The sequence below is a fragment of the Parasteatoda tepidariorum genome, chromosome 10 (genome assembly GCF_982258835.1).
Source record: "Parasteatoda tepidariorum strain Cologne lab strain chromosome 10, Ptep-v5.0, whole genome shotgun sequence".
Taxonomy (NCBI): domain Eukaryota; kingdom Metazoa; phylum Arthropoda; class Arachnida; order Araneae; family Theridiidae; genus Parasteatoda; species Parasteatoda tepidariorum.
Window position 1 is genome coordinate 91,267,110 of NC_141764.1, and position 27,994 is coordinate 91,295,103.

At 27.3% G+C, this 27,994-nt stretch overlaps 1 protein-coding gene across 3 annotated transcripts in view; it reads left to right on the top strand.

Annotated features, from left to right (window-relative positions):
• LOC107450737 (core alpha-(1,3)-fucosyltransferase) overlaps positions 1-27,994 on the top strand; it is a 156,012-nt gene that overhangs the window by 63,312 nt on the left and 64,706 nt on the right. The window contains exon 1 of one of the 3 annotated variants that reach the window (XM_016066610.4): positions 8,521-8,752. The exons of the other annotated variants lie outside the window; for them this stretch is intronic. The gene's annotated coding sequence lies outside the window, so the exon portion shown is untranslated. Of the gene's footprint in view, positions 1-8,520; positions 8,753-27,994 lie in introns of those variants that run through there. 3 annotated transcript variants of the gene reach the window in all.

A 27,994-nucleotide genomic window follows, 5' to 3' on the forward strand; every position in this document is an offset into this window, starting at 1 on the left:
AATACTTCACATTTCTTAAAAGAGAAATAAAAAATAGTGAGAAGCGAAATTGATATCCTTAAGCAACGTGCTATCTCCTCTCGGGAAGATTACGGCTGAAGTATTTTTAATGGAATATGTTCTTTGAAGATTAAAGAAGACTAGACCGCATCATGATTTTTGAGGATTAAGTTTCGAACGTAAGGAATGAGTTAGAAGGATGTGATCTTCAATCTTCATTCGCGGATGAAAAGAAAGCAATCGAAATTGGTGAACCATGCTATTTACTAGAGGTACTCAGTTTAAGCAATTTTTTTAATACTCTATTGTTTAAATTTGTTTCACATTAATCTATTTTAAAGATTGCTGCATTTCTATGATGTCAAAGAAACATTTTATTCTTGATTAAAATTTTTTTTATTTTTAGTACGTTGAATTAATGATACGTAATAATGATATTATATTTGATTTATTCTTCATCGGTTTCTTTTAATTTTTTAATTTGTGTTTGTGTAATTTTAATAAGGGGTATCTGAAATTATTCGAAAACCGAAAAACTCTTATTTAGTGGGTTATAAATGCTTCCATTAAATAAACATAAACCATTTTAAGAATATCTTAATTTTTCCAATAACCTACATCTTGGAACCAGCCAGGGCCAATTGAGCCCTGTGTAACATATAATTAACGAGTTATTAATATCAACTAATGTAACATGACACAATATGACATTAAGATTGGGTCCCAGAACATGAAGATCCGAACATTAGAATAAAAGTTATTAAGTGTGTCCCATTTACTTTTTGCGTACTGTATATTCTTAATTTGTTATTTTAGTCATTTTATATGAAAAATATCTAAATTATTTTAGTGCTACTATATTTCTTATATTTTCTTTATAAGTTTAAGGTAAGTAAAGCATTTGTTAAAAAAGACCAAGTCATGCAATAAAGGAGTGGGGGGGGGGAGAATAATCCCGATTTTCAACCTGTGCTAAGACCATTTTCTAAGCAGGTGACAAGTTTTCAACTCCCCATTCCTTACACTCAATGTGCTCACTTATTCACTTAAGTGAACATGACACTTAAATGGCACCGTGGACATAACGGGCTGCCCTTTGCCATTTCTGCTCATATTAGCTTCCCATTCTCCTTTTCTCGCTGACAGCCAATGCTGTGTTGCAAGACTTGATGGAAACCGGGGAAACCTCGCATAAACTTCATCTTTTCCTTCAATTTTTTTCTTCTTCTCCTAACTCATTTTCTAAGACATCGAAAGAAAAAAAAATACCAAAAAGTTATACTGAAAAAGTTGTTTCACCCTGGTTTGATGGAAAGATGCAGTTTTCGATTTTGTGAGAAGGAGCTCAGGTAGAACATAGACCTTAACAGCTTTTTGACATGATGGGATTTTCAAGGATATTTTACACTTCCAGTAGCTTTCACAAAGATAAAGTGTTTTTTTTTCTGTGATAATTTTGTAGTAAATAATCACATGAAATATATAAAATTTAGAAGTTAAGGGTTTCAATTTTTTTAAAATTGTATAGTGAGTAGTGGTAAACTTTAAATCAGAAAAATATTTCAGAGATTAATATTACTGTTAAATGTAGTCCAATAATAATTTCCCTTACAAGTCATTGACTCTCACTGAGTAAACGGTTTTTTGGACCTGGTCTGACTACTTCGGTAGACTTTGGAGGATTTGTAACAACAACATAACGTGTAGTTTATTTGGTTCTATCCAATTATTGAAATAAATTAAGCAGGACAAGTAGTCTTGATTAATGTTGATAGATGCATTCCTTGCGGTGGAGATTAAACAATAATATTTACTGGCTTTCACCAATCGCCAATTCAAAAATCTATAATACTCATTTTTTGTTTCTGTCTGCAATAAATGTTTACAATAAAAATGGACATATATGTTTAAGGTAATTGATAATCTGACAATGATGTTTATCTTTTCTTCATGGGTATAATTTTACATTTTAATACAGCTCATTTTTCAGCAACACTATATTTTATAGCATTATATGAGGAAAAAAAGATTGAATAACCAACATGCATTTTTTTCTCTTATTGGAATTAAATAATGAAATTATATTGTCATTTTCTTTTAAAAGTCTTAGTGAACTGTCTGTTCCATAATTCTACATGTATTCTTGGGTACGTTGCCTCCCGCCAACAGCCATTTTGTTCTTTATTTCCATGTCAATATGTGTTAACATAAAGACATAGAACAATTTTCGTGGATTATCAACATGGGTAATATAAATGTATTCTTAAAGAAATGTCTTAATTACTACAGTACTGTTTGTCAATAGGGTGAAAATGCAGAACAAACCAACAATAAATGAAAAGAGAAAACTTTTCTTCTCCTCTCCAAAGCTAGCTGTGATTGGGAGGAGTTGTGGTTTTTCCTTCATACACTGGAATCACACCAAAACTTGGAGGACATGGTCATTTACATTATGTCCATGGCAGCTAGCCTTCTTCCCCCATGTATATTCTTTGCTTGCAAGGGGCAGCCAATCAAGTTCGGCACACATGCGTGAACTCGGTTACACGTACACAATTAAATCTTATTTGTAAATTGATCCAGCTTGCTAATAATCCCTAGCTTTAAATCCGTAACATTATCCAAGTGCACAACCACGTGACTTCACACAAGCATGTGATTAGATATAATTTGTTATCTACGAGTGACGTAAGCGTATGTATCGATGCTTTGCATGTGCTCACGGAGATTGAAGTAGTTACAGCTATAGAGTAAAGAAAAAAGTAATTTTCCTTAAATTTGTTTGTGATTTTACAAAATTTCTTATTTGAAATGTCTTATGAAGTTTTGTTCGCATTTTGTAGATTCGGAAGTGGATAAAAAAATCAAGTATATTGAAAACTGCCTAATTAACCAAAAAAGAAATATTATTTTTTAATGAAATTGAAATCGGATTTATTAAGTAATAGTTCGTAATAAAATTATTTTTAAAACGCTGTATTTTAAACACTGAGCAATAAACATTAACCTACATTCTTTATTAAATAAAACAACACTTTTAATTCATATCTGACATAATTTTAAATGAAGAGTTTAAAAAATAATGGGTTCTTAAATAGAAAATTTTTTAACATAATAAATAAAAAGTCTGAATAAAAAAAATGCTTTATTAATAAAATGAAATCCATAAATAAAATGTAAAGCTCATTCTTATTACTTAATTTATTTACCTCTCATACTTTAATTTCTGAATGAAAAATTTAAGATGAACTGAATGTGTAATAAAAAACAAATGTGTAAAAAAAAAATGTGCAATAAAAACAAATGTAATAAAATTTTCTGATATTACATTCTAATTAAATAAAAGTATATGAAAAATAATTTTTCTTGACTGCAGGAAAATTTTATAATTTAGAAAACCACAAGAAATAATAATTAACTTATAATGAATTCTTTCCTGCAAAGGGAAAAAAAGTTGAACTTAATAAGTGACAGTATATTTTAAATAGCTAAATCACTCCACAGTTACTGATTAAGCGCAGACAGTGATTTGTAAGTTACATAAAAAAAAGTTATGTAAGCATGATTAATATTGGTTTTTCCAGGCATACGTACTTGTTCAAAAAGGTATTTGATCTTAAAATTTCTAAAAGGAAATTGAATAATAAGGTTTTTATCTGTAATTAAAGTTAATATTTTGCCTTCCACAGTGTTATAAAAAATTCATGTTAGTACTTTCCCAGACGAGATATCTTTTATTATTCAACCACGCAAGTTTCTTTTCACTGTCAACAATGAACTTCATTGGACGTAGAATTTGCTTGTTTCCCAGCCTAGAAAATCAGTTGTGAGAAGAAAAAAAAAAATAGAAAAATAACTTGTTTTGCATTTTTCTTCAACAAATTAAGAATGTCTCGATTATCGTAAAATACTTTCATTAATTCTTCACAACTTAAGTTACACAATTCTTTATCTAAACTCACTGAGTATTTTAGAAATAGTAATTTAAAAAAATTAGAGTTCCCTTTAAACAATTATCTACCTATCTAAATTGATGCGAGGTGTAGCAATAAGTTGCACAAGATTATTTAAAATAATAAGCAGCATTTCGTAAATAATAAGAGTACTTCTTAAGCCCGTTAAAATATTATAAATTTCAACGGACAACTTAACGTTATTCTTTTAAATTTGGAGACTGAATGAAACAGTTGTTGTTCAGAGAAAATAGCGATAGTCTCAATAAATATTAAATACAGAAAATATAACTAAATGTTAATTGACGAAACTTTTTCACGTTACCATATCCTAATGAAGTGAAATAATTAATATCATTCGCGATTGTTATAATCGATATAAATGCAATTATCGTCAGTAATTATAATTGTCTCCAATCCATATTGAAGTCAATTTGCGAAATGAAACAGCAAATAAATAAATAAAAAAATAGAATTATGTTCATTTGGTCATAAAAAAGAATTCTTTCTGTGTTCTTTATTGTTTTCTTTCCTAACGTGAATTTAGTTTTGCTCTGGCTGGTTTCTATGACGACGTATAAACAAAGAAAGTCATTTGATGTCCATACCATCTTTTTGATCTCTTAAATTCAACGGTAAGCGTTTTTCTTTGGCATATTATTTGCTTAAATGGTGGTTTTTCACGTCTATAAACGAGAGTTAAGCAGTGTCACTGTTGGCGCGATGCCCATGGGTGTCAACGAAAACCATAAAAGTAGTTTATATATTTATTATTAATGCCCTATATATAAAGCTTGCCATGTTTGATAATTTTGTCAAAATTATTCTAACGATGTCGTTAGTCATACTTTGGGGATTTATGTATGATAATATAAAAATAATAATACAATAAATTTATATGAAGCCAGCCTAGCATATTTAATATGATATATATGCAGTTTCTTTTTCACGTCAAAATTCAAACATGAATTTTATTATGAATAGAACAGGGTCAAGTATTAGATTTCAAGCCGCAATGACTCAAGGGATAGGGAGTTCCCTTTCCAGAGAGGCGAATCGGGTTCGAAATCCAGTCTATACGAATTCCGCATCCGGCTTGCATCGACCACAGTGCTGACATGAAACATCCTCAGTGGTAGACTGATCATGGGTTAGAGTCCCCTTGCTGCCAGGTTAAAGGTGGGAGGTTCCATTAAAAAGTCCTCTCCGAAGGCAAATTTCTCCCAAATACTCGATCCGGGAGTTCCCTTGTCTTCTGGATTGGGTTCAAAATTACAAGGCTACGGAGTTGAACATTAGTACCCGTAAACCCATAAAATTAGGTCGGTTGTTCAACGACGGTTATAAAAAAAAAAGTATTAGATTTCAAAAATAAAACGGAATAAAATTAGGTACTTTAAACATGCCTTGTGGTTGTGTCTAATAATGTGGTTGTGTAATCATGATTTAACAAGCTATATTCAAAACAATGCTTTATTCAAAAATTTCTTAAATATGAGTCAATGTTTAATGACTGTTTAAATTTTAACATGTTTGTTTCATTAAATTTAGGGAGCAAATGTTTTTAAATATAATAAATATTATAATGAAGTCATGAAAGTTTTTTTACTGTAATTTTATAAATATATAAAAAGAGCATGGTTAACTTGAAAATCTTTCATTGTGTTTATTTTAAGTAAATAATTTTGTAATTCTTTGTTTATTTTAAGTAAATACTTTTCGAACAAAAAATAGACTATTCGTTTTCCTGATTTTGTTTGTAAATTAATTGGAATATTTTGGATTGCAATGCAATATTTGTAAGCTGTAATTTACTTGTTTTACTGTTCTTTTCAATATTGGTTTTATTTAAATAAAATATTTGAGCTAGCTCTTACTTTTTAAAAAAAAGAAGAAAAAAAACATTTTAATAAATAATGATTTTAGTACCTGGAAAAGCAACTTCAAACTAGAAATGATCACCATTTTCAAGTTTTTATATAATTGCCAAATTAAAAACTTTTAAACTTTGTCCAAATCATTTCATTTTATGTAGTTTAATCTACCATAGCTATTATCCCTGAAAGCTGTTATTACAAGCAAACAGAGACATATGAGCGAAACAAGGGCTTAATTTCAATTTCCTCTGTTTCATGAAGACGAATTCACCATGACCAAGAGGCTTAGGGTATTTGCAAAGGAAGACAATATTAGTAGGCGGTACGAGTCTGGAGAATTAATTCTGTGAAGCGAATCTTCTCTCTCTCTCTCTCTCTTATGATCTGGCATACCAAACACACTCTCTCCGTTACAATTACTCAGTAACCATGCACTAGGGGTCACTAGTGACTGAGCACGTATTTCCATCATTAACTCGTTAAGCTTTCTTTGATCTAAGAGTTTGAAACTTCTGTCGATTAAACTGGAATAATTTTATACACAATTTTAGATACAAATAAAGTTACTTGAAGCGAAAAAAAATACATTTAGAGTATTGGGATACTAACTGATAGTTACGCAATTATGGGTGACTGCGCAATTAACGATAAATTAACAACAAATTTTGATTATGTGAACGCATTGAGAACACTCACTATGAACACTTATGCTAAGTATTATAATAAAAGAGATTGTTTGTGTGACTGTCTATGTGTATCTCTTAATAAATCCAGAACCATTTATGCTGAGCATCTGAAACTCGGACGGCAAGTGCAAGGTACAATTTTAGCTTTAAAGCTAAAATGACATTTCAGCTAGAGAATAGCTTGATCGTAACAAATTTTGAAAATCATGAGTTGGCGATATCAATAGCATTATATTCGGTGCACCCAAAGAGAAAACAGAAAATAGCAAAAATAAATTAACAATAGCAAAAATAAATACTTTAATTGTGTACATATGCCTTTTAGAGTGGATTAATGTCGATTTATTATTTACTTTTTTTAAACCCTGTACAGAGAAAAGTTATCCAGTCTTCTATCATTTTAATGAATTTATAGAATTTGATATACAGAATGAATTTATAGGATTTTTTTTTTTTTCAAGTTCTGAGAACGCTCGACCATCTTGGAGTTTGGCCCAACAAATGTTTTCATAATTCAACTTGATCAGGCAAAGGAAGTTATAAAGAAAATGCACCACCATCGTCTACTTTTACAATAGTGTCTTTATATTTAACTGCATATCATTTATTCATAAGCACTCTTTCACATCTTTATACGCACTAGAAAAATGTTACTTAATTTTGAACCGTAATATCGAATAAATGCCATATAGTGTACAATAATGTACAACAATATGAGTAAATACCATACAATGTACAACAATGTGAGTAAATACCATACAGTTTACAACAATGTACATTGTACAGGGTTATTCATAAATCCCTCCGGGCAGGAACTGGACTATCGCATTGATGTTTGCCGTGTGACCAAAGGTTCACACATAGAACACCTGTAATGTATGTAAGTAAAACTTGAATAGTTTCGGAATAAGTTCATATGTTTCTTTTTTTCATATTCATCTCCTTTTTTTACTATAACGCTTCGAAACCTCGGAGGGAATTATGAATAACCCTGTATTAAAGTTGAACCATTTTCGCGTAATAAGTTTCAGAAAGATTATTATTCAGAAATTGCGAGGAGGTGCCTGTTGACATTGTTGTATATTATCGCGAGACTCACGGTCGTAGGGCCAATATTGCTAACATCCAAAGACCGCTAAAGGATAAATAAAATAAAAGATAGTATGGTTCATCTCTGAGCCATTTTAGGGTCCAGCAAATTTCAATGATATCACGGTTCAACTCAATCCATAATTCAACTCAATCTATAATTCTACTTAGTTCATCACTTCCATAATTATTTTAAAGTTTTCTTAAAAATATCAAAACCTTTAATATTTAGAATATTGGTAAACATCCGCACCAAAAAAACAAATTAAATACTTTCTTAGCTTAAGAATAATGGAAAATAGAGTTTTATCTCAGTTAAAACCGTTCATTTCACCAAATAAAAATAATTATTATACTTTTTTGATATCTCTCTCTCTCTCTCTCTCTCTCTCACTCTCTCTCTCTCTCTCTCTCTCTCTCTCTCTCTATATATATATATATATATATATATATATATATATATATATATATATATATATATATATATATATATATATATAGTTCATTAAAAAAGTTTAGCTTTCCTCAACACAAAACTGTTTCGCGCTATTTTGCTCTAATGCTTATTTCTTTACCCCGGAGCTTGTAAATAAAAACAACAGCGATAAAAAAAAGAGAAGAAAATATAAAGTTAAAACTCTTCGCTATGTTTGAGCCACATTCTGCAAGAACTTCTCTTGTTAATTCCTTTTCTTGTCTGGACGCTGGAGGGGTAAAAAGCTCACTTCACTTTTATTTGCTTCTTTTTCTTTTCTTTACCCTACCTTAGATTACCTTTTTGCCTTCACCTCACCTCCCTCTTCAAAACTACCTGCCAACCACCATGTCACCGCGAGGTTGCACTCTAATTACATCCTTTGTGAAGACCGTAAAGTATATCGTCCAGGGGGCCAAAAGTGGGGATTGGTTTTGGTGTGCCACTTCACTCTGTTGGTCTCGCTTTTTTAATTCCTTGGGGTGCATTTTGGCCTCTTTTTCAGTCACCTTGGCTTAGAAAAATTTTGTACCACGTGAAGTCTTGTGGGGATATGACACCTGACTTCATACAGGGGGTCCTATGTATGTCGAACGTTAGAGTGTATTTTTTATTATGAGATATTTTTGATTCAGGATTTTTATGAAGAGTTATGCGGGAGTTGATGCAAAGGTAGTATGTATTTCGTAAATTGCTTTTGACACTCTGATTTTTTTTTTTTTTAAAGAAAAAAAAGCATTAAATTTCCTATTTTGTTATTAATAGTATTTAGTATGTTTTTCATAATGCATTACGATTCCCTTTACTTCTTCTGTCTGTGCTTGAGAAATTAGAAATCCTTAATTTTATAGGCTACTCAATTTGACTTGGAAGTGTTTTCTGACACTGTAATTTTTCGGCCTAATTTTTAGTACTGATTAGATTTATTTTATTAATATTTGCAAATTATGTACAAGAAGTTCTCGAAATAATACTCTCAAATATATGCTTACAATATATAGAAAGTCAATTTAAAATACTATCTTAATAATTCAACACTTAATAACAAATAATAAAAGAAAAGAAAACACAAAAAAGAATAACAGGAAAAAGTAATTCTTTGGTTGAAGTATAGAAATTGACATCTAGGGTTCATGTAGGGTTGGATTTTAGATTATGATACTTTCATATTAACCAAGTTCTTTTTAAATACTACATAATAATAATAATAAAATTATTATTATTTTTTCATATTTCATTCTAAGTCAAAACTAGTTTGAAAAATTTGGATATCTTGTGACTTTAGTTCAAAATTTGGCATTATTACATCTGGTAAGAGGCATTCCAGTGTACAACGCCATAAAGGTAAAGTTAATGAAAAAAAATATTAAAAAAATTTAACAAAAAGAGAAATAAGTAATAAAAAAGAAAAGAAATGGAAAAATATTTTAATCTCCTAACTTTCAACTTACTGAGAGGGACAGGTTGAAGAATGGGCAGTAAGAAAATTATTACATACAAAATTCTGAGATATTATGATTTCGGCTGGTATACTTAAAGCAATATTGAAACATTGATTGATACTCTACTTTTATTGTGTTGTAACACCTACACATATAATAGAGTCTAACGTGTGATAATGGATATTATACTATTGTATTAAATGACAAATACTGTATGAATACAGAAGGGATTTGGGCTTGATTAAATATGAAGTTAAAGGGTAGAATAGCCGGAATCGACTAATCAACGTCAAACCTAAAGTACGCTGCGTATGCAATTGAACAACAAAAATTGATAATGTAGATAAAGTGAAAAAAATATAATAATAACAATTCATAATTACAGAACAAAAATAATTAGAGTTGCTGTGGTATCTCGTGTTGGTGGAAAATTTTTTTATCTGAAAAAGGTGATCTCAGGATAAAATTTAAATGAACGTTAGTTATATTTTATTAGAAAATATTGCAGATTACTGAACATGTTAAATGATATTCAGTTCTTATTTCATTTAACATTTGAACTTCCTGCTAATTTAATTTTTATGACTTAGAGCTCCGTATGTTATTTTTCTGCAGCCATTCTACAAGCAAAACTAAACTAATATACATTATACAAATACATAACATTACTTGGTATCACGAGAAAGTTTTTGGCTCTTTTGTTTCGAAGAATGTAATTAATAACAGTTTCACGTATATAAAAGCCAATCGATTGAATACGATCGATTTCTATGATACAATCTTCATTCTAGAAATCTAGTTCGAACAAATTTATACCAGAATGAAACAAGCCAGGTTTGACATGTGTCCCCTGTTTTCGAAGCTAGAGTAATAATGAAATTTTTGATCTGATCGTGCGCAAATAATCCAGCTAGTCTTGACTTATTACGACGCACTTTCTATCGCTTCGAATGGTTGGTCGGTCACCCGAATGATTCGATAATGTCGGCAAGAATTTTCTGGATGTTTGCTTTTGTTCTACGAGCTCAGCGATGCCAATTTGGAATGCCTGATTTCTTCCTTGGGCATCCCCTGAGGTCATCTTCTGAATTCAATTTTCGTAAATACTCCTTAAGACCTTGTAATTTAATTGAAAGAAATGGTAATTGATTTACAAAAATGCTTACAATGCTTTGTAATCCATTTTGTTATGAAACTTGAGACTTTTGTTTAAAAAAATAAATACTTTTGTTAGAAAGTATTTTAGAAGTTCTATAACATTCTATCTTTTTAGAAGATTAGTAAGAAGGAATTCTTTCTATGGTGTCGTGGTAGTTAATTTCACTGAATTTTTTTTTTCTCGTATCAAAAAATTTGTTTTTTATTTATTCCTTTTAAGCTGTCTTACGGAAATCTCTAATTGTGTTTAGATTAATCTAACTAATCTAATTTTTTTTTACTCTTTAAAATGAATACTCTTTAAAATGAATTTTACTTAGAAACTGTACTTATGTATGAAATAAATGAGATGATATCCCTTCATTTATTTTCTTACAATTTATTTTTTTTCCATCGAAATTTTAAAGAATATTAAAATGTTTTGAGCATGATCTTCTTCTTCTTATTTTTTTGATAGCTAATTTCAACTGGTTAGCGGTTGAACCAGACTAATAAGTGTCATCTAAAGTATTTAGATGAATCAATTTGAAGCAATTTGAAACAAATGAAAAAAATCATGAATCATCACAGATTTAAACTAGATAAATTAATAATTAATTAAGAAATTCTAAATAATAATAATAATTTTGTAGATATTTAGAATTTATTATTTAGAAGATTTTTTTTTTCGAATTGATCTTTCGTATTCCATAATCTATGTATTTTAATTTTGCCAACCACGGCCTTTAAAAAATTGGATGCTCAAAACGTCCATGGCCTGAAATATGACAAAAATATTTTAACAAGATTAGATTTCCGAAACAAATGCTGCTTTAAAAGCAGTATCTTTATTGTCTTTCTCCTTATATTTTACAAATATAAATAGGAAAAGTAATTTTCTTACATCATTACTTTTTGTATTTTGATTTGTAAAACATATTAAATTTAGTCATTATTAACTGCCATTGAAAAAAATGAAAAAAAATAGCTTGATTATACATTAAAGTAAAATGTTTTTAAAAAGCTTAAAATAAGATCACAGAAATTTTCCATTTTTACCTGAAGGTATTTTATTATGTGAGCTACTTTATTTATCTTTCTTCTTTGCCTTATTGCCTTATCTCTTCAAAAATGCTTGGAGGAGCTTTGTTTTTTTGCAAGCAAATATTTAAACATAAAATCAGAAACTTTTCTTCTGGAACTAAATGCGTTCGATGTAACTCAAGATACCTTTAAGTCTCTTTGAGATATGACCTTATCTGCTGTTATTCATTTTACTTTCTAGTTGTACTCAAACAAGCTGTCAGCAACCTATTTCAGCTTTCATCCTTTTCTTCTTTGCTATAAATCTTAATATACAGCACTTTCTCCCTTTTGTTTGTGAAGAAGATTTTCTTTATATCTTTTAAGGAAGAAAAAGTGGGGAATACGCTTTGATTTTGTTTCTATTTCATTCTGTTTCCGGTAATGGAATTATTTCGAAAACTTTTAAGGGGAGGCGTTGTCTTAGTTTTCTTTAAAAAGGTTGACGGCTCTGTTGAAAATTCTCAACACTAAAACGTGTTTCACTTACATTTCTAAAGTACTTATTATTGGGGTTTTCTCATAGAATAAGTCATGACTTAGAATTTTTTATTTTATGTAGCAAATTTTCTGGATACCTAGAGCATAGAATTAACTGTAGGTTTAACTGCTTTTGCATAATTTTAAAATTCATTTTATTTTAATCTGACAAAGTAAGTTCATAAATCCTGTTAAAGTTTCATTATAGCTGGGAAATGTTTTTCTGTCCTTGCTGCATGAAATAAGAATTTAAATTTCGTCCCCTTAATCATTAAACAACTGTATGAATTTGTCCTTTCCTACAGTGTTTACCAATTGCTTAACGGGCTCAACGGAAATTAAAAAATAAATGATTGGAAATTGTGTGAAAATTTTAAATTAATCTATAAACACAGTTAAAATATTTAGAAAAATATTATGAACTTAATATGATGTCTATATATATATATATATATATATATATATATATATATATATATATATATATATATATATATATATATATATATATATATATATATATATATATATATATATATATATATATATATATATATATCATTCAGCATTTGCAGCAGTCGCTGCAGATTATTGCTTTGCATAAAATCAGAAACCAAATGAATTGTTTTATTAGTCAAAATTATAGTTTTACTAGAATTGTCATTACCATGCAGTATGGTAATTTCTCCGTTTCTACATTTTTTTCTCCGTATGAAATCAAACCTGTGGCAAGTGCTGTTTTAGAGATGTTTAAACTTTAAATCAAGTTTAAATTTCAGAAAATTTTCCTGCAAGCATTTTCGATAATTACATGCAATTTTAGAAGCAAATTTTACCTTTCTATTCTCAAATATATTGAGCCTACTACCATTGCTTGGTATTTTTTTTATCATTACTGTTGTCACCGACATAGTTTGTGATCCAAACCAAACTTTACAAACAAAAACTATCAACATAACTGTCTACCAACCCGACATAGTTTTTTATCCAAACTATGTTGTGTTGGTTGACAGTTATGCTGATAGTTTTTACAATGAAGGTGATGTTGAGATTGAAATTCGAAATTCTCCCGTTGAAAATACCCCAAGCATTATTTTCCATTTAACTAAATATTAATCCATCTTAATTAATGTTTCTAATTATCGAAATTTTCCTATACTGAATCGTTTTAGACAATGTTTCTTTCTCTTAACCTCACTAAATTCTTCACCACCCTTCTATCCTCATTAAAACAAGTCTTATTCCGGATGATTTTCTCTTCCAATCCTTCTACTTCTAAAGCAAGAGCCGACCAGAATTGGCACCAATCAACTTATAAAACTAAATTACTGCCTTGAAAGACGAAAGGGTGGTAACTAAAGAAAGGTGCCTGGAGGGCGTGAGGAGGTGGGGGAGAGACAGGGGGTGGCCTGTCATTTTATATTGGCTACTTCCCAAGAAGCCTTTCCTATTAATCTTCTCTCTTGCTTCTCTCTCATTTTCGGGTTTTTTTTTCTCGGGTGGGGTAAAGGATGCTATAAGATTTACAGGGGTCAACTTCTTCAAGATGTTTTCTTCTGCAACCTGAAGATCTAGATCACTTGTAACGAAATTAGAATTGTTCTCCAGAAAAAGAGATAAATTACTTCTGGGAAACGAAGTGATTGAAGGGTTTTCTTTGAGCTGAAAAGATAATAGATGTTGGGAATAGTAGAGAAAATCTTGGGAGTCAAGATTTACTAGACTTTTTAAATTAAAGTTTAAGTCAACCTTCTTCAAATACAAAAAATATATGTGGTTGGAACTGATTTTCTTCCTATAACTTCATTATTATTTTTTTCTTATTCTTTTTGGGTAACTGAAGTAAGTTAGCTTTTAATTTAAGTTTTTTGGTAAAGTTTAGCGATTGAAGAAAACATTTTCACCACACTGTGCATGCTTCAAGTTAATTAATTATTCATTTTAATCATTTATTTAAAAAATATAAGTTGAATTAATTTTTTGTGATGATGCAAAAAAAAGTACTAAATGTAAGCTTGAAAGAATCACCGAGATTGCCAAATAGATCACTTGAAAGAAAACACTTTTTGCGTAAGTATGTACAATATTGTCTCAAACAATCATTTTAGAATTGAATTAAGTTTTGTTAAAATAAGTTAAATCAAAAAACTGTCTTAAAATTTCTTTTCATTGCCTTTTTTATCTCTTTTTGTTTTTATGACACCAAATTTGCATTTAATTATTTTGCCTCCAACAAACATTTTTGAATAAATAAAATACTTACTAAGTAATATAAATAAAATTTTTGTCTGAAAATAATTTCGTTTTCCATTAATATTACTTTGAAATAACTATGTTGAATTCGCAAGAATAATTTTATTTGAATAACTGAAAAGTATTTTAGGGTTCAGTAGTACAGCAGAAATATCAAAGGTTAAAAATTGTGAAATAATATGAAGTTTTATTTTAAGGAGGATAATTTTTTAGGAGAATTTTTTATCCAGTAATGTTTAAATAACTATTTTGGTTCGTATTGTTTTAAATTCCGGAATGTAAAACAATAAAAACCCAAGCAATTATCAACCAAATAATACAAACTAAAAAAAAATACTTCATATTCACAACTTGAATTTTACTGATAATTTCAAATTCTTATGAATAATATTTGATTTTACTTGAATAATATGTAATAAAATACTTCAGAAAATTGCGAATACAATAAAAATAAAACATTTTATAGTTTTAAAAAAATAATTTTGACAAATGGATACAACTAATTTTTATTTGCGAATATTTTATTCATTTTCTTTTGTATGTTTCTTTGCTTGTTTAAATTTTTAAATTTATTTTGTTTGAATCCATTCCATGTGTCTTTAGAATGATTCCATAAATCTATTACTTTGCGTACTTTATCTTGTTGCAATTTATTGTTTTTTTTTCAAACGCGATCTTAATGATAATGATTCAAAAAGCCAGCAGCATTTTACAATCAGCTAAAGATTTAAATGTAGAATTTGAAAAACAAACAACTGTAGCTTTGTTTCCCAATTGATTTATAAAGTTTATGTATTATTCATTCGACTAAAATTGTAAAACCAGGAATTCAAAATATCGAAATATGAGATAAAATAGTTTGTTTTGCTACCTGTTGTAGAACATATTTTCTCGCAGACTACTTCTGTCTTTTCCTGCATCCGCTTTTTCATAGTTATAGTACTTTGATTTTATGACAGAAAATTTTAACTTGCTTTAAACCAGACACTGCTTGTTGCTAACTTTAAAATTTGTATTTGCAACTTGATAACTAATTTGTTCTTGATAACTTCACGTGTTTCTTTTCTTAGTTTCGTTTATTTTATCATAATATTTAAATTAAATTCTGCAATCACCATGGACCTAAAAATCCAAAAGTGACTATGTCACTCTATTTCTTCTGTGTTTGTTTCTTTTCTTTATTTATTGCATTGTAATAATTGGTTTTTAAGTAATAAAGATATGAAAAATTATAAATTTTAACTTAAATACGATGGAATTTTATAAATGGCTTACCTGTGCTTTTTTATGTCACATTATCCCTCCAATCAGGCATTGAAACTTTATAAGCACTCGCAAGCAGTATTTGTTAGTTCCTCTTTAGAATTTTATTTATGAAGGTAAGACACCCTCAAAATAAAGTTCCGTTACGCTTGAATAGATTCTACGTAATAAAGTTTTAAATTCCTTTATTTTACTTAACTAAAGTATGAAATGACATAAAAACACTTCTTCAATAAGTTCGCTTGAAATATTTAATTCACTTTAACAGAAACATCAAAAGAAATGCTAAAGTTTTTTTTTTGAAACCAATATAATTTTTAAAATTTTTTTTTATTGTTGTAAGTCCTTTATTTTGCTCAAATCAAAAAAACATTGCTATACTCCACATTTATTTTACTATAGCAAGCGTGAAAAGATATTTACAATATCAAAATTACTTACATTATTAAAAGTGAATTATTTAGCTATTAAACATCAAACTATTACTTTTTTTTATTGATTTTTAAGATATTATGATTTTTTTTAATAAATGTGTTAGTCATGCTATTCTATTTTTTTATTATTTATCGACCTGCAGTGAAGTTAATGTGTAAGGCAGTATTATTAATTATATTATTTCAAAAATTTAAGAAAAATTATCTGTAGAAGAAATTGTGAATGTTTATTTTAGCCGGATTCCAGCAATTAATTCCACTATTCCACTATTGAATAAATTTGAATCATGTATCTTCTTGTATTCTGTATTGCTATAAAATAGTTTTAGTGCAATAATAAAATTGAATAATTGTTATTAATATGTAATAATTGAATAATTGTTATTTAGTAAATAATCCAATAATTGGTATAATTGAATGCATTGTTATTAGTTATTTTTTTAATGATATTGCAACTGAAATAATCTTTATAAAATATAATTAGTTTTAAACTTAAGCTCTTAAAGTATCTTTAATAAATATCCTATTTAGTTTTAAAGAAAAGTCGAATAAAAAAGTTAAAAGAAAGAATTTAAGAATAATTTGAATTTTTAAGATTTTATAAAATTCACGAACTCTGCTAAATACTGTCTCATTATTATTTACGAAACATATCAGCAACTGCAATAATTTATTATTATTATTGTTTAAAGATAAGAATTAGCGTGCCACGTGTTTATTAAATTTTAGTCTCTTAACACATTTAACAATTTCGTTTAACACATTTGTTTAAAATCATGTTATAAGCATTTCTATTTTACATTTTTGAAAATATCACAACGAATAAACATTGAGGTAAACTTTAAAACATAACAGAATCATGTTAAATCTATCGCGCTATTGATGCTTGAACTAATTTGAAATTAAACTAATTTATTTACCTTTGTAATAGTTTAATATCACTCAAACTTTAATTAATGAAAAGAAAAAGTTCAATTTTACTGTAATTAATGAGAAAATGGAGAGCTTTAATTAGGATCTGGAATGTTAATTAACTTTCAATAAGAAATATGCTCAATATTGGAAACGAATTACTCATTGCTAATTGATCTAGTTTCGAATAAAAGAATGCATTATTCTAAAACGTGCGTTTCTCAGGTCTAATCTATTAAGCATTTTTGATTGCATATACTAAAAGTTAATTAGCCAGGAATGCTTAAATTTTTTGTTGTTTAAATCAGAATTTAAGTAAAGTTTAAAACAGAAAAATGCTTGCATATTTAAAAAGCTGGAAAATCTAAAATCAAATTAAAATCAATGCTTCGTTTGAAGATGCTGCACTTTTATAAATATTTTAATTTTTTTTATTTTTTTATTTATTTATTTATTTCTCCTCAGTCAGCTTTCATTTTCAATAAAAATTACGTTAATGTACTACTATGATTGTAAAAATGTAATATATTATTTAAAACTTCAAAAAAAAAAAAACTTTGGATATAATAGTTTAGAAAAACACATCAATCCTAAGACAAAATGCATTGGGTTGGAATTGTTAAAATATTATTGATGTTTAAATAACTTTAAGGATTTCTTTGATTTAGTATGAGTAATTTGATTTTAATATTTTACTTATGCGGGTATAATAATGAAACTTCTATCCATAATAATAATAATGAAAACTTGATAATTATAACTTAATGTTCTGATACATATAATTATGTTTTAAACGAAGTTGTGAATCTTTAATAGCAACTGTTTTCTAAAAGCATAATTATCATTTTGTTTCTGCAAGTTTTTCTTTTGCATATCGTTTGTTCCAATTTGAAATTTTTTATGTAAATAAATTATAATTGGCTAAAAATTTAAACTTTATAAAAAAGAATAAGTTTTTAATATTGATTTAAATTCTTAAGATTTTACGCTACGACACATATCAAATGGGTTTAACTTACATGTAAGCATGGCTTTCTAAGCAAATCATAAAAGATTATATAGCTATCTTCGGGGGAAGGGGACGGGAAAAAGTCCACTGGTTTTATACATTACTCCTAAATTTAAGAAAACTATCTGTAAAAAAAATTAACCAAACTCGCCAATTGAGGCGAATGAAACTTCGGTTACCATCCTTTAAAGTTATGTCCTTGATCAAATAATATTTTTTAAGGAGATACTGTGTTTTTTTTAATGGAAATTGCATTTTTTAAGGAGATTTTTTAGGGACTGTTTTTTCTAAGGAGCCAACTGTTAAACTTTTCAGTACATCTCTTTCTCTATAGATGTAGCCCATATTTGTAAGAGAAATAGTTGATAAGTAACTGCTCAATTTGAAGAAAAACTAAGTTATAAGTCAGCCAAATATTTTAGTGGTGAACATCTTATATTTATGTGTTAGCAATACATAATCTGTAATAATGCGTTATAATATATAAGTGGTTAACATTTTATATTTCGAATCCTTATTTTTAACGAAATTGTAATTCATCATCCTTCTTATCACAATTACATTCTATGTTATTTAAAAACTGTATAACATTTTTTCTTAAGTGATTATTGTATAAAAAATTCAATGTACATTTGATCCCTGGAAAATACGAATTCATTACTTTTGCCACGAATGGAACATATAAAATAAGTTATTACAAATTTCTAAGTTGTAACATTCTGTAGTTAAACTGATTACTGTGTGGCGTAAAAAAGTGAAGCTTGTAATAAAATACTGAAGGATAATATGCTCTAATAATGACAAATTATATATATATATATATATATATATATATATATATATATATATATATATATATATATATATATATATATATATATATATATATATTATGTATTTGTTTACTTAAGAAAACCATCTTTATATTGGTTTAAAAAGGAATATAATTGCCCATACAAATATATTTCGAAGCAAATATTTTTTTTGAAATTATTCTTTTTGGGGGGAAAAGTTATAATTTTTTATGTTGAGAAATTCAATTAAGTAATATAAAACGTAAAATATTTTGTTCAATGATGAGAAAATACATTTGTTGCATCCTTAAAAACGCATACTTCTTTAGCAATTTATTTTTTAATGTTTTCAAAGAAAATTGATGAGATCCTTTAAAAAGAATCGCGTGAAAAAATCTAACGACGCATACGTGAATTGAATGTGAAAAATATTTCTTACAGTAACCTAAATAGCTGCATTAACCAACAAAGCGACACTTTTTTGAGTCATAACAATTTTTCTTCTTTTTTTTTTTTAGGATCCGAAAGTAAGGAAAAAAACTGTTATTTTTTAAAAGGAAATTTAAGAGGGAACTCCATTTATTTTCAGGGCGAAAATTTCGAATTCTCTTTGGAATTAAGTGAAGATGGGTTATGTAAAAAAGACCTACCTTATTTGCTCAAATGCGTCAGTATCATTTTTGAATTCTGTGTTTAGCTAGAATTTTTTTCTTTCGTATAATTTATGTTCTTGAGATGCATTTCCATATTTTTTTATTTTATTTTAAAGTTTTTTTTTAGTTTAATATAAAGAATTTAAAGAGCATTTTGTAAAATGTATTTCTTCTCTCTTTTGTTTTTCAAACATTACTAAATGCGCAATTTAATATACGTACTATGCTAAAATTAGAACATTTTTTTAAAGAAATGTTTTTATTAAATACTCAAAAATTTACTCAAAAGTCATTGAGGTTTGTAATCAAACATAGACAGTTAAAAAAAATAAGAATTCACTTTTTTCAGTTAATTTCAGTAATATGTACATTTAGCAGTAGAAACATTCTGCAGGACTACAGTGGATGGCGTATATATATATATATATATATATATATATATATATATATATATATATATATATATATATATATATATATATATATATATATATATATAAGCCTCTCAGAAGCCAATGCGGTTAAGTCCATTTTTTGACATTTTCTGATTTTCGGAAATTTTGATTAAATAAATAATAATCTTCTTAATTATTAAAGGATTTACTCGTTGGTTACTTTTTTCTAGGTTAGACAGTCCTTTTTTTAATAGCTTCTGAATATATTGTATAATAATTTCAGAAACCATTGTGAATAAGTCCACCTTTTATCACTATTTTTTTACATAAACTTTGAAATAAAAATTAAATTCTTCTTCTTCTTTCGATATTTGTTGGTAACACTGAAAAACAAGAAATTCATACTAACTCAGGGTTGCCAGACGTAGTATTTTTAATACTGCGGTAGTATTTTTTCCCCCCCAAAAAAGGGGTATGGTATTTTTCGTAGCATTTTTTTAAAATGTGGAACTTTTTTTTCATTTATTTTATTTTTATTTCCTAAAACAAAGAAAAGTGCCACTCTAGTTTTGAAGTAAAAAACAATTTTTGAATTAATCCAGCAATTTATTTTCTATTAGTCACTGTATCTAGTGATGATTGTGAAAAATAAAAGTTCGTTTATACTAGTAGACTATAATATAAATTGTTTCTTATGCACTTTGATTATGTAATGGAGATCAAGATTTACATTTAAATAACTCGGAAGAAGATGATGTTTGTTATGATGAATAAACATAAAACTTATGACAATAAACATTATTTTATTATTTTTACATAAATTTCTTATCTTTTTCAGCTGCCAAAAGGTATAAGTCCTAAAACTTTTAAGATGCTGTCATTATTTCAATAAATACTTACGTTTTTATTTACACATCCTGTACATATCTTGTTTTTTTGCAGAGTTTACACCTCGAAAAAAGACTTAGTACACTTTTCTAATTAAATTAATAAACCAAGAATTTTAAAAACTAATGTATCACAAAACATTAATTTTCTCAATTTTTGTGTTTTGGACTTAACCGCATTGGCTTCTGAGCGACTCATATATATATATAACGTTTTTACTGTAAAAATATCTTCAAATCATCATAACTAGACCGGGGTGGGCCTCGGTCTTTTTCGGAATATTTATCTGCTTCACCAGATGTTGCTAGTTTAATATCTTAATAATTTGGAAGTCCATGCTTATCGAGTATAGATAGTGAAGCATTGGACGTCCTCTAGTATAGCCTTTTGATTAAGTTTTAAACTTTTCTGAGGTAGATGTGTCTAAATGGCAAATATTCTCTACATATATCTATTCTGTTTAGCCTTACAAATTCATTATTCCAATGACTTTATAAGTAAGTTTCATAAATTTCTGCATTTTTTCTTTGTATAGAAATTTTCTTCATTAATTCCGCAATAAATGATATCTTTCGTTCACAGATGGAAACAATGGCCTCCTCTTTCTTTCTCAGAGTCACAGTTTCCATTGTAATAGGTCCGTAATGAACGAATAATATTTTTTTTTGGATTAACAGTTAACAGTTTAACAATGACTTTCCTACAATGACATATTGCACATATATAAACAATGATTGTTTTTATTCAATTTCTTAAACTTTACATCATACAGTTTAGTCTTTGTCGAACTTTAAGTTTTGAAGCCAACCCCTCAATAGAGCATTATATAGCAGCGGTTCCTAACTTTTTTCAACAACGGAATCCCATAAAAAAACTATTTTTTAAATGTTTAACTGGAGGAATCATTTTTTCATTAATAATCTTAAATTAGGTTTTATTTCCAACAATCGAATTTGCAGCCCTTGTTTAATATCTAGTCTAGTTATAAATTTGTTTTTGTTTTATATACATAAGTTGAAAATTAATGAAACAAGCCGAATTATGGTTTACTTCAAGATCAAAGCTGCTGTTGAAAATGGTTATTAGGAAAACATATTTCTTTGTTAAAGAACTATTTTATTTTGATTTGAAGAGTGCTATAGGAAATACTAATGCTATATTCTATAAATGCTTGTTCTTTATATAATTTGTTCAGTATATTGTTCATAGAAATATTATACTTTCTTTTTGAAAAAGGTCATTTCATTGGCATTTTACTTGAAATAATTTCATAAAGGCAACCGAAATATCAAATAAATTATGAATTACAGGTTACATTTAAATATAATCAGAGGTTTACGAAATCATCACTGGTTATAAAAAGTTCTAACTCGCGAAACCCATTTCATTTCTCCACGGAGCCCCTAGGGTTCCGCGGAACATCATTTGGGTACCGCTGTTGTATAATATGAACAGCAATCTTTATAGTTTTATTCACTATTGAAGTGTTATTTCTGAAAAATATTTTAATCTCATTAAAAAAATGTATAAATAAAAGCAAACCATATAAATATATGGAGGAGGAAAATTCTCTTTCATTTAAAAGCCTCGAGGAATTTAGGAGAATTGTGAAGGAATGGAAAAACTATTCAGTGATTGATTCCATAGCATCTTTTAGGTGGATTGTTGTTAGGCATTTGAATATTTTTCTCAACTTGAAATTCTTTAAGTAATGAAAATTCTGCTGACTCAGCTCAATTTTTATTGAAGATGATGAATTGGTTTCTCACTCATTTAATTTTTATCTAGCTGCTTTGTATGACTTTTCACATATGCACATTAAAAGAATAAAATTATTTAGGAAGTATAAATATAATATATAGATATAAAAAATAGTTTTACTTTTTGGTTGCTAGTTCTAGTTTCCTTATAGAATTTTAAAAAAATTAAAAAAAATGGAAAAATTGAACGAAATATAGGGTGTAATTTGTGAGCATTTTATTTTTTTTAATCTTATAAGTAAAAACATTGTTTGGGAAATTTGGTTATTGCTGTGCTTGTAAACAAAATTGTATAAATGCATAATTTATTGATTTTATTTGTAAATGAAGAATATTGAGTTGATTTACTTAGCGATTGTTCAACGAATGAAAAATATTCCTGCAGCATTGTTGAAAGCTTTTTCTCTTTGTATATTTTATTATTTGTTTCAAAATGATTATTATTTGTTTTCAAGCATGAGTTTTGAATTCATGGGGGCCGATTATCTTCTTATTTTTCATATTTTTTTTAAATATTTTGTCTTTATCCTTTTTTCACAAAAATCAGTTGGTTTTTAGCTTTTTATATTCATCTGAAATTAAAGAAGCCTTATATACTGACAGTATTTTGAGAGTTTTTATTCTCTTATCTTCTTCGTTGGAGAGAACATGATTATATCGTGTAATAATAATCTTTTAAGATTTATTTGTTACTTAAATGTTTTTCAAAAACATTTTTAAAAAAAATTTATGGTACTCTGTACATATTATATTTTTTCGATTATGTTGGTGCAATTGGTTTATAATTAATGTTTGACTTTCACTAATAAATAAGATTCCGATTAAAAATAATTTAATAAAAAATTTTATAATTTTTCTCATGAATACTTTTTTATTAACGTTACTGCAAAATGCATGATTTGTAGACCATTTAACAAATGTGGGCATGTCTTTTGCTTTTGTATAAGCATAGGTATGTCTTTTCTTTTTTTCATATAGGTTTCTAAAAAGAATTTTAAAATTTAGTATTTTTCAATCATTAGCGCTATTGTGATATTAAATATTGTTAATACAAAACCCCACACGTCAGAGGATGTTTTTAAAAATAGTGATATTAATATCTATTAAATTAAAATCTTAACAAAGCCATGCTAAAATTTGCTACTATTTCTATTTAAAAGTACCAAAATAGGCATTATATGTCCAATTCTGTACATTTTATCAATGGTTAATCCATTTCTATAGCCTAATTTGCCTTGTTAACATTTCTTTGCTTTATTCAAGTACAGTATATAATTTATTTGATTGTTTAAATATGCAGTAATTGTATATTTTCAAATATTTAGCAGCAGCACTTTTAACAATTAAAAGAAAAATTAAAAAGTACCTGTCTATGAATAATATTGTTGCTAATTCCATTTGATCATGTATTTTAAAGATAACTGATAGGGTATGAAATATTTAAAGTGATGTTTTGTCAGTTCTGAAATGCATAAGAAATTTCACAAATAATAATATTAAATAACAACTACTATTATTATGTATATATTTTGTCAGTTCAATTAATGACCATAAAATGAAATTTTTCAAATCTATATATTATTCTTCAAATTATCATAATATTTCTTTAATGCAAATAGTAATTATTTTCACGTAAAAAAATATTTTAATAATAATTTTATGACTAAGTAAAAATAATTCTCAGAAATACATTATTTAAAAAAATAAGTTTATTAAAAGGTATGAGTAGATTCTTTACCATTAATGCTATTTTTCAGTAAAATAATTCAAAGAATGAAATAAGATTTTTTTTCTCTAAAAATTTAACTCAAGTGTACTTAGATAGTTAAAAAATTTTAACGAGGTGTATTAAGTAAAAATATTGCACCTATTCTTTTAAGCTATTAACATGAAGAGTTTCTATTGTTCTCAAGAGATGCTTAAACTGAGTGATGAAAGTACTTTAAATTTCAGCTGTTAAAGAAAAGTTTTTTGAAGCAAAAGTATTTAATCTTTATCTATTCACTGTAATTTTCTTCATAGTTACATTAAAATCCTTAGAGTAATGTGCAAAACTTGAATTTATTAACTGATAAAAGTTTGCCAGAATTTAAATCCTTATGCATATTATCGTATTAATTTTAATAAAATATTTATGATTTTGTATGGTTATTAAAATGGTATCAAAAAATTATTATTCCGTTAATTAGGAAACAAATACAGTATTAATCTCAAATGTTGTAGAAACGTAAGATAAATTAATTTTATGAATTAAAATTTGAACGGTTTACAGCATTTAGAATGCTAAAAGAGTATGTTTCTAGTGTGTGCAAACGTGCTCTTCATCTTGATAAAATGCAAATGAATTAAACATTACAAATACACTGAGAAAAAAAAGCATGGTCAAAATTACTAGAATATGGTAGAATTTACCGTGTTTCTGTCTCTATTGAAACACCAAAAAGCTCGATAAATTTTACTGAAACACTTTGTAATGATTTTGGTAAAATGAAATAATAAAATGTGCTTTTATAATGCTCGATAAAATTTGGTAAAATTGGTAAAATTCGGTAATTTTATTATGATACCATAGATAAAAACCATTAATTTGGTTAATTTTACTATTCAGTTTCATATTTTGTTATTAAATGTGTGGTTGGAAGTGTTACAATTTTAGAAACTAGATTCCTGGTAAACCATTACGTAAGAACGGAAAATTACCAAATGAATGGTTTAAAAACTGTATAATTTGATTTTCATTACCAGAAATTTCATTACCTTACGTCACGGTAATTTTGCCACTATTTTTTTTTTTTATGATTTTCAATTATAAAGCAATTATACAAACTAGTAAAGAACATTTCCTCTCAACTGAAAAGGGGTAAAATTCGGGCATAAACTAAATTTACTAGGCTTTAAAGATACTTTCATTTCTTATTGTCAGCATATTCTGATACACTTAAAACTTATGATTCCATATTAATGCAAATTTTATTAGTCTACTATTTCAGTTTAGTAGTTAAGTATTTCGCGGTTACTGTAGTTTAATAGAAGCTTTATTGTGTATCAGACTACATCAGATTGGTAATAATTGTATTTCATAGTCAAGTGTAGCTTTTTTATCATTCACGTTTTTTTCTGATTGCTTGCGGGATCTAAAAATGTCGACTGTAGTTTGATTTTTTTGGTGTGTCTGAAATTTTGTTTATCAAATACCTAAATTATTATTAACTTTTTTAAATTAGCATTTGTATATCTAAGCGTTGGTAGCATTTAAAAAAATAATTCTACTAGCAAAATAAAATAAAGTTTTTTTTCCTAACTGAAAAAATGTCACGAGCTTACGTTTCTGAAAACTTTTTTTAAGAAAAAAAATTTAATTTATTAGGATCTGAAAATTCAGTCATAGTCCCCTTGTACTAATGCTGAAATAGTGAAAGTAAAAAAACGAGATAAATTTTTATTTTCCTTATAAACAACAACTTTAATAAATAAAAAGCCATCTTCGAAGCAATTTACTAACTTATCTGACGATTATAAACTAAACAATAATTACATTATGGAAATCTTTGCTATTTAAACCCGTTAACTAACTCGCCTGAATATTATTAACTAAGCTGTAATATCGCTATTACCATAATCTAACGTTGAAAATGTGTTCATCTTTCACCTCAATCGATCATGACGGAATATTAAAGTTAAGTTCCACCATTAAGTTCTACGCTTTCATATTTTCACCTAAACTGTTTACCTAATTTATTTTCGTTTCGTAAATTCATGTGTACGTAAATTATTCTAGTTTTTGGAAAAAGTTTTGATGCATGATAACAGTTCGATAATAAAATAAAATAATTTCACGGTGTTTTACTGTTTCTTATGTTGAAAACAAGCAGTAAACATCCTAACAGTTCATCGAACTTCGTGAAAAATCTATTAATGCTTGTTAAATAAAAGAACGGAAAATGGATTAAGATGTGTTATCACAATATCTTGAATTATATACGAATAAGTGAGCCAAGCTAATCGCTGCTTTTATTTTTACCGGAGTGTATTTATAAATTTTTCATGCGATAAAAAGATTTTTCATCTTCGCAATGGTCAGAAGCATTCAGAAAAGCAAAATTCCCTGATGGACTTACTTTATCTCATTTTCTTGATTTTATTAACATAAATCTTATCATTAAACTTTATTTTTAAACAAAAAAAACGTATAATACAAAACACTTACCATTCGAGTTGAAGTTAAAGAATTTTAAAAAAATTTATTAAGGGATAAATTTTTTTGAAAAAAAAAATCGAAGATTTAGGAACCTCAAATATGAATTTATTCTTTTAGACTTTTTGAGTGTAATAAATTCCCTGATTTTTCTGTTTTGCTGCCACCCTAATTTTCTTTATGATTAAATTTTTCATTAATTATTTCTATTCTTATCAATAAAATCGGTATTTGTTTGATGCCTCCTCTTTTATCAGGACTCGTAAACAATACTAACCAACTTTGGTGGCTTTCTGGCAGTGCTAACTTATAAACTTTAATGGTAACTAAGCCAAATATGCTGCACAATTCTATTTAAATATTTTAATTCGTAACCCCTTCTCCAATCCTTATTTAGTTTTAAACAATAAACCAACCAAATTGTTTCACCACCTATCTGTTGCAAACGCCTTTGCTCACGTGGTAGTACTTTGATTTAAATTTTAACTATTTTCAAGACATGTTTTGGTAACGTAAAAAATAAAATATTAATCACAAATCTTAAACAAATATTCTTAAATGTACTCTTTAATGTTAAGTAGGTTACCTCAGGCCTTAATGGAAGTCATTAAAGCTATAAAAATGTTTCCAAAATATCTCAACAAAAAAATGGATGTCTACAGATTTTTTAGCAAAAAAAACCAAAAAATAGTTCAATGGAATGAAAAAATGCTAAATAAAAGATCAGAAAAAAGGTAAGGAAAACCATTAGTTACACACAAACTACTACGTAGAAACTAATGACACACTGCTTTGCCATTTTTTAAATTAAAATTGTATAGTAAAGATTAAATTCCTTGAAGGTTTTTAAAACTGATTATTTTTATTACGGAACAGAAAACTTACTTTTAAAAGAAATATTAGAGTTTTTATGTGCAGTCTAATTTAAAGATTTTCTCACTGAATACGCGACCCTGAATATATGTAAGTAAAACTAATGGACTGACATAAATAGAAAAGCATGAAATGTTTCTCTTTTTATGTTATGATAGTCGGCATAGAAATATTAATAAATATTTAAAAATAAATAATTGTAAAGAATATTTTCAGTAATCGACGAATTTTTCTATAAAGTAATATTTATTTATTCTTTATTCTTTATCTGATTTTTGCTTTTTGAAAAATGAGATTGTAAATTTAAATACAGCTATAATTTGTTTATTTATAATGTCAAATA